Raw genomic sequence first — 9,063 nt, 5'->3', positions numbered from 1 at the left:
TCTCTCCTGCTAGACTGTAAGGTGATTAAGGGCAGTCAAAGTACTTACCACTTTTATTGTCTTGTTTTTTTCCAGGACCTTAGTAGAACGCTCTACACACAATAAGTGCTCAATAAATACACTTTATTGATTGGTCTGACTGAGTAGGGAAACCCCTGATTCCTGATTTTTTGATGGTATCCATTAATCTTCTTTAAATATGTGCTCAACCTTTGCTTCAGGAATATGGGTCCTGATAGTAATCATGTGTGCAAACGAATCTCTCTCCCTTGTCTACTTTTCCTTCTCTCTAGGCTGATCTGCAAATGGCTTCTGCTGATCCTGACTGAGATTTCAGAGAATGGATACCAGAAAAATCTCAACAGTGACCCTGATTCTGATAGAGATGGGCATTGGAGTCTCAGGAAATGTGTTTCTCCTCCTGGTATCTGTCCGTACGGTTTCCACCAGCCACAAGCCCAGCTCCTCAGAACGGATCCTCATCCACTTAGCTTTGGCCAACATCCTGATGCTCCTCACCGGGGGAATCCCCGAGACCGTGTCAGCTTGGGGGTGGAGATATTTCTTGGATGTTGTAGGGTGTAAAATCCTCTTTTATTTTCACCAAGTGGCTCGTGCTCTCTCTCTTTGTACCACCTGCCTCCTGAGCATCTTCCAGGCCATGACCATCAGCTCCGGCACCTCCTGGTGGGCAGGAGTCAAATCCAAATTGCACAAGTGCATCATCCACTCCTGCCTCCTCTCCTGGGTCGTTAATCTCCTGGTCAATGTCACATGACTCATATACATTTCAGGGCCGCTGAACAGCACCAGAAATACAGTACTTCTGAATTACTGTTCTTCTGTCAGTGTCACTGCAGGAATCACCTTGGTCAATGCAATTGTGCTTTCTCTGCGGGATCTCTTCTTTGTGGGAACCATGAGTGTGGCCAGCAGCTACATGGTGTCCTTCCTGCATAGACACCACCGGCAGGTCCGCCAGCTCCATGGGCTGGGACGCTCCCCCAAGGAGATGCCCGAGGTCAGAGCGGCCAAGAGGGTCATCGCCCTCGTCACCCTCTATGTCCTCCTCTCTGGGAGAGATGCAGTCACGCTAAGCATTTTGCTGAAGGGGAGAGAAAATTCTCCCGAGATGGTCAGCAGTCACTTGGTTTTGACTTTCACCTTCTTGGCCTTCAGTCTGTTCCTATTGATTCAGAGTAACCAGAGGATGAGAATGTTCCAAAAGAGGAAATCTCCCATTTCCAATGCCGATGGCATCCCAAATCCCAGAGATGGCATGTTCTCCCCTCCTGTCACTCCATGAGAAACTCCAGGTGGGAGGGGACAGGGATCAGGGGAAGCAAACAGACCAGAGATGCCCCAGAGGCATCTGCCTGTGCCCCTTACTGTCCATTCCCATATATATTGATTTCTGAACTTCTCTGGAATCAAAAATAGACTGGCTTCAAAGTGCTCACCACTCATTCATTCATTCATTCAATAGTATTTATTGAGCGCTTACTATGTGCAGAGCACTGTACTAAGCGCTTGGAATGTACAATTTGGCAACAGATAGAGACAATCCCTGCCCAGTGACGGGCTTACAGTGGAGACTCCACTACTTCCCTCCTCCATCTTATCTTTTCTTCTCCAGATTCCTGTAACTTTTTTCCAAATGGCCGACTCCTTGAAGTGGATAAGGATTCGTGCCTGCTGTGTGACCTTAGGCAGGTTGCTTCACTTCTCTGTGCCTCGTTTACCTCATCTTTAAATTAGTAGTACTGGTAATAATAGTAGTACTAGTCGTAATAGTATTTAGTGAGTGCTTATTGTGTGCAGAGCACTGTAAGTAGCACTGGAAGAGAATACACACGTGGGAATGAGACAACGTCCCTGTCCCTCGGTGGGCTTACAATCTATGGGGTTGAAGTGGGAAGAGGAGAACTGAGAGAAATGCATCAGAAGTGATGAAACATTAAAACGAGACAAACAAATAGGCAAAATAGGCTCAGAGTCTTGCTGGGGATGGAGGAATTCGAGGGCACGTGAGAGCAGCTTTTATCCTGGCCCTGGTGCACATGGAACATGATAGGAAAAGTGCCTGTCGGTGGCAAGAGGGAAGGCAGAGGGGTTTTTAAGGTATTTAGTAAGCACTTACTTTTTGCAAGGCACTGTAATAAACATTGTGGTAGATACAAGCTAATCAGGTTGGTCACAGTCCATGTCTCACTTGGGGCTCTCAGTCTTAATCCCTCTTTCATAGATGAGATAACAGGAACTGAGATGTTAAGTGACTTTTCCGAGATAACACAGCAGACAAGAAGCAGAGCTGGGATTAAAGCCCGGGTCCTCTGACTCCTAGGCCCAAGCTTTTTTCACTAGGCCACTCTGCTTCTTCGCGGTTACAACGGTGCATTTCCCAAGAGCGTTGGAGGTGTCTAAATGTGTAGGGGATCAGTTTTATCCCCGCTGGGAGCAGGGATCCTTGGTGGAAGGGAGGGAAGGAAGCTGCCCTCACTCAGAGACTTTGTCTCTCCTCAGACGACATCAACTCATGAGCTGTCAAACATTCAGAAGTGTGATTCCCTCCTCCTATAATATCATTTTATGAACTCTCAATCACCCAGATATGTGGCAGTCACTCAAGGAGTGACTCAGTCACCCCGTACTATCAGCTGACCCTCAGTCAATTCCAAGGGAGGAAATGGGCAAAATAGCCCGGCAGACAGAAAGTGTATGTCTCTTTTCCTTGGCCCTGACTTCAGAACAGACCCAGGCTTGGGCCCTAGTTTGCTGCTCCTGCTCTGAATAGAGACAACCACAAAGAGGGAAAGTTAAGGGAGGAGTGGGAAACCGCTAGACCAAATTTGGGACCTCATAAGGGACTGACTGTGTTTAGTCCAGAATTTGAGTTTTCAAAGTCGTGTGGGTTTTTTTTAATGGCATTTGCGAAGTGCGTACTCTATGCCAGGTACTGTACTATATGCTGGAGTAGACACAAGATAATCAAGTTGAGCATAGAGTTCACGTCCCACATTTAGCTCAGAGTCTTAGTCCTCATGTTTCAGATGAGGAAAATGAGGTGCAGAGAAAGTGAGTGGCTTGCCCAAGTCACACGGCAGACAAGTGGTGGAGCCAGGATTAGAGCCTCAGGCCCTTCTGACTCCCAAGCTCGTGCTTTATCCACTAGGCCATCCTGATTCTCATTTGCTATTCATTTACTACTCATTTCTCACACTTATTGTTGCTGTGAATAAAGTTTGCACTCCATGGCAAGGGAGACGAAAGTTTCTGGTTTGATATTTTTGTCCAAATAGCAGATTTAGGAATATTTCTTTCTTCTACAAAGAGGGGAGGCTGTGAATTCTATTATTGGTGAACCCAGCAATGCTCAGTGGAAAAAGCACGGGCTTGGGAGTCAGAGGACATGGGTTCTAATCCCTGCTCTGTCACTTGTCAGCTGTTTTACCTGGCACAAGTCACTTAACTTCTCTGTGCCTCAGTTACCTCACCTGTAAAATGGGGATTAAGACTGTGAGCCCCACATGGGACAACCTGATGACCTTGTATCTACCTCAGCGCTTAGAACAGTGCTTGGCACATAGTAAGTGCTTAACAAATACCATCATTATTATTATTATTATTATTATTATTATTATTATGAGGGAGGGTTATTTAATAATGTTGGTATTTGTTAAGCGCTTACTATGTGCAGAGCACTGTTCTAAGTGCTGAGGTAGATACAGGGTAATCAGGTTGTCCCATGTGAGGCTCACAGTTAATCCCCATTTTACAGATGAGGGAACTGAGGCACAGAGAAGTTAAGTGACTTGCCCACAGTCACACAGCTGACAAGTGGCAGAGCCGGGATTCGAACCCATGACCTCTGACTCCCAAGCCCGGGCTCTTTCCACTGAGCCACGCTGCTTCTCTATTTGGGGTTATTTGGGGACAGGGGAAGATGGTATTGGTTGTCTTCCCCCACAGGCATATGGATCCGGAGGGTATAGGACTAGAGCCACAACCCTAAAACTTTCCTGTGTCTCTTGTAGTGTCTTTTCCCCTTTCTACATTGGAAACCCATTTTCATGGTATTTAATGGTATTTCTTAAGCACTTACTATTTGCCAGGCACTGTACACTGAGGTAGATGCGAAATGATCTGGTTAAACACAGTTCCTCTCCCACACAGAGCTCACAGTCTTAATCTACATTTCACAGCTGAGGTAACTAAAGACCAAAGAAGTCAAGAGACTTGCCTCAGGTCATACAGCAAATGAAAGGTGGAACCAGGATTAGAATCTAAATTCTCTGACTTCCAGGCTCTTGCTCTTTGCACTAGAACATGCTGCTTCTCTATATTTTCCCTTGAGTGCAGGGATAATATATCTATTTATCTCTCTCTGGCTCTTTCTCTATATAAATTAACTATTGTTTCATATTTATACATATATACATAAATGAACTATTGTATTTCCCAAGGGTCTATACAGGCCGAATACAGAATTGGATCGGCCATGGGTTTGATTGGCTTTGATTTGAAGTTTATGTTGGAAGAGGCAGCCTGAACTCCAGAGTCAGCTGATGTCTTAGTAAAGCTAGGTCTACTGGTTCCTGTAGAGTGTGCTGATAAAACCGATCTTGCCTCCAGGGCGTCTCCCACAAATCCATTCACAGCAGGTAGCTGTGAGAAAAACCAGGGAGATCATCAAGTCTCACAGCTGGTGGGCAGCAGGGAGGGGAGTCTGGGCATTTCCAGAGATGTCTCAGTGTCAGAGCCGATTAGTGCTCAGAGAGTTACTTCCACATACACACACACACACACACACACGCATGCAAGCACATCACTCCCTGTGGGAGGAAGGAGATGAGGTAAGCAGCTGATAAATGCTGCCTCAGCCTTGCCCTGCCAGAGTCTGACTGCCCACGAGCTGCCCTCCCAGTCTGCATAAGCGATGGAGATGGGTAAGTAGGATGGAGCCATCCCTCTATGTAAGCGGGGCTTTCAGGGTCGGGGTCTATTGGGGAGGTTTCACTGGAAGACAGGATGTAGTAATAGCAATAACAATAATAATTAAAATGTCCTCTGACTTCCAAGGCTGTGCTCTTACCACTAAGCTGCGCTGCTTCTTCAAGTCAAGTGACCTTCCAAGGACACACAACCATGTAGATTAGCACCTAGGATCTCTGACTTCCAGCACTCTTTGACTAGGCCACACTTAGCTGGACTCAGTGAGATGCTGGGGGATGCAGACACCAGGATCATGGGGTTTTAACAAGAAATTGTTTCTCCAGCCCAGTGGCTTGGCCGGGGCAGGACAGGAGTCTGAATGCACAGGACTCACTGGGAGAAGTGATCTGTGTGCTGGGCTTGCTGAGAGATTGAGAATTGCCAGACGATCAAGTTGCTGTTCAATTACCAATCTGTTGCTCAAGCCTGAGGAATCCCCCTAATTTAGCTCTCCTTTTTTTAGAAAAATAATAATAGTATGATATTTATTAATTGGGAAAGAAGGCCACGGTAAACCACTTCTATATTTTTACCAAGAAAACTTTATGGATACACATGCGAGAACAAGGTGAAGATAGGACAGTCTGGAGAAAGTGGGTCCAGGGAGTCGCTATGAATCAGCCTTTTCATGAGGTGGAGAGGCCCAGCAAAGACCCATGAAAATGAGTGGCTAAAATGGATGACAAAGGCCGCAGTAGTTCCCGAGGCAAACACCTCCAAAAGTCACGACACTACAGCTTAGCATTGGCATTGTGTGGCGATCACTTCCAAAGTCAATGGGTCCTGCACACAACAAATGTCTTCATGTACACTTCTCTGTATGGTGTACCCCTCCCCGACAGCTCGCTTGCACTCCGTGCCCTGGTGGGAACACGGCAGGCAGGGATGAGAGAACACAAGTGGCATCGTTGCTGAATTGTACTTTCCAAGGGCTTAGTACAGTGCTCTGCACACAGTAAATGCTCAGTAAACAGTATTGAATGAATGAATTGTACAAACCATTAGTGCTGGAAGCATCTCTTTGCTTGTTATCCCCAGCCAAGAGGAAAATTGTTAGAGGACTCAAATCCCAAGATTCTGCTACCTTGGCAGCCAAAGGCAAACCTAGAGACTTCTAACCCATCTGTGAGGGATCTCAGTAGGCACACCTGGTTATGAAAGCCAGCTGCCCTAACTTGCAAATGAGGTTTTAATGTGGTTTTCCTTAGGAACTGTCAGAAGTCAGTCTCTTTCCATCTTGCTCTTGTTAATTCTCTTTCAGGCTTCCTCTCTTTTTCCCTAGGTTGCTCCAAAGTGAGTTCACGAGAATGAATGCCACTGAGAGTGTCTTTGAGATCTTTATTCTGCTACAGCTCAGCATTGGCATCTCAGAAAATGTATTCCTGTTGCTGCTTACTATCTGCACAGTCTCCACCAGCCACAAGTCCAACTCTTCTGATCTAATTTATGTGCACCTGGCTTGGACAAACAATTTCATCCTTCTCACAAGGGGCATGCCAGGCATCTTCTCTATCTGGGGCTGTGGAATTTCCTGGATGATGCTGGGTGTAAACTCCTTATTTATATTCACCGAGTGGCTCGAAGCCTTGCCATCTGCACGACCTGCCTCCTGAGCATCTTCTAGGCCATTACCATCAGCCCCAGTACCTCCAAGTGGGCAAGAATTAAAGCCAAATTGCCCAGGTGCATTATACCCTGTTTCCTCTCCTTCTGGGCCCTCAGTCTCCTGATAGATGTTTCTGCACCAATATATATTATAGGCCCCCAGAATAGCACCAGGGATCAATATACATTTATGCTGAAGCACTGTTCCTTAGTCAATATCAGTGCAGAAGCTTTATTAATAAATACTTGTGTGATTTCCTTCAGGGACCTTCTCTTCATGGGGCTCATGAGCACGGCCAGTGGCTACATGGTATTTGTCCTGCACAAACACCACCGGCAGGTCCAACACCTTCATGGGTCTGGCTGCTCCCCTAGGGAGATACCCGAAATGTGGGCAGCCAAATGTGTGATCATCCTGATGGTCCCGTACCTTCTTCTTTATGATCTGGAGACAGTCATGCTGACTGCTTTCTTGAACATGAGAAACAAATCTCTGCAGGTGAGAACTAACATAGATCTGTCAATCCCCTTCTCTATAATCAGTCCATTCCTGGTGATTCACAGCAATCGGAGGATGAGAACCTGTGGGAAAGGGAAATCCCAATCCTAAAATGGATTCCACCCTGGCTAGAGAATATTCTCTTCTCCTGAACCATTAGGGAGAACCTAGAGGGCTGAGGACCAAGAGAGGTATGCAACGGCCTATGGATCCGAGCCATGCGATCCCATGGAGCTTCAGTGAAAGTTGTCTCTTGTTCCAGTGATAATAGGATTGGGAATTGTTGGTCAATCATTTGATAGCATTGATTGAGTACCTACTCTATGGAGCTCACTGGACTAGATGCTTGGAAGAGTTCAATAAAGTGGTTAACACAATCCCTGTCCTCAAGGAGCTTAGAATCTAGCAGGATCTAGACATTTTGCTTCAATCTGGCCTCCGTCATGTGTGCCCTCTCTGGGCATCAGTTTACTCTTCTTCGAATGAGATAAGGAAGGGTTTGAGAGATTCTAGTACAGGATGCAGCCTCCACATTTCCCAATCCTAGTCTTCAGGATCACCGTTGTTCCACAGAGACTGAGATCCTTGCAGGGATCTTGGAGTGTATGTATTCGAGGTAGTTGTGGACCAGCAGATGAAGCTCTGCTTGGAATTGATCATGATGCCCCTTGCACAAGTTTGAATCCTGCTGACAACAGTCTCCTGCATCCATCTTGACTTTCTGGACTTGTATTCCCCATGACTCTCTAGGGAGAGCGGGGTTGGGAAGCCTGTGACAGGAGCAGAATAAACTACGGTTTTCCCACTCTTCCTAAATTCCCACTTTCTTACCTTTATCTCTTCAGTTCATGTCCCTCTACTCCTTAAAAATTTTCAATGGACAACCATCCATCTTTGAGTTAAACAAAAACTCTTTACCCTCAGTTTTAAGACACTTAATCAGGTCTCCACTCCTACCTTAATGAACTAATTTCCTACTACAACCCAACCTGAGCACTTCACTTTGCTAATGCCCAACCACTCTCTGTACCTCCTTCTCATCTATTCTATGACCACCTTCTTGCACACGTCCTCCTTCTGGCCTGGAATTCTCTCCTTCTTCATCTCTGACTGCTCTCTCCATCTTCATAGCCCACCGATAATCACATTTCCTCCAGGAGGCCTTCCCTGATTAAGCCCTTATTTCTTCTATTCGCCCTCCTTCTTGCCTCTCTTATGTACCTGGGTTTGTACCTCTTAAGTACATTTATACTCATTGTCGCCCCCCACCAACACTTATGTATGTACCTTTATAGTCTGCCGTTTCCCCATTCTGTAATGTATTTTAACGTCTGTCTCTTTCTGTAGACTGTAAGGTCCTTTTGGGCAGGGACTGTGTCTACCAACTCTGCTGCAGTGTACTCTCCCAAGCATTTAGTACAGTGCTCTGTGCATAGTAAGCACTCAATATCATTTATTGATTAAATTTATTTATTGATTGATTGATTAAATAATCTCTTCAGTGTTACTCATCTCACCTACTTTTGGGTGCAGTTATATTGGGTTTGGAATCAATTCAAAGGGGAAACAAAAACTATTGGTCTCTCTCTAGAGCTGCAGCCAGAGAGATGTCACCATGTTAGATTCTGAAGGACGATAGGAGGAACAAGAAACCCTACTCTCCCTCTAGACCTGTGGCCAAAGGGATGTTACAGGTCATGGTTCTGAAGGACTCTAGAAAGAAAGAGCAAGAACCACTGCCCCCCTCTAGAAATGTAATCAGACTCGGGACATGGAAGGCCTGGGTGGATGATGTAGTAGTGAGCAAAACTGCTTTCCAAACATTAAACCCACATTCAATTCCCCATGAAGGAGTAAAAACCAATTTTCTTATGGTCTATATTCAGAACTTAAAGTGGATGAAGCTCAGTGCTACCGATGGGGTAGATACTCGATAATTTCAAGAAACACAGTCGTGGTCCCCCACC

The 9,063-nt window shown here is 45.8% G+C and overlaps 2 pseudogenes; both read left to right on the top strand.

The window, feature by feature from the left end:
* ORNANAV1R-PS3097 (vomeronasal 1 receptor ornAnaV1R-ps3097 pseudogene) lies at positions 341-1,306 on the top strand (annotated as a pseudogene).
* On the top strand, positions 6,300-7,207 carry LOC114808782 (annotated as a pseudogene).
* Positions 7,208-9,063: the final 1,856 nt, after the last annotated feature.

Source organism: Ornithorhynchus anatinus, unplaced genomic scaffold, assembly GCF_004115215.2.
Source record: "Ornithorhynchus anatinus isolate Pmale09 unplaced genomic scaffold, mOrnAna1.pri.v4 scaffold_224_arrow_ctg1, whole genome shotgun sequence".
In the NCBI taxonomy this organism is placed as follows: domain Eukaryota; kingdom Metazoa; phylum Chordata; class Mammalia; order Monotremata; family Ornithorhynchidae; genus Ornithorhynchus; species Ornithorhynchus anatinus.
Note: the sequence above shows the minus strand (reverse complement) of the source record. Positions and strands in the feature narration are given on the sequence as shown.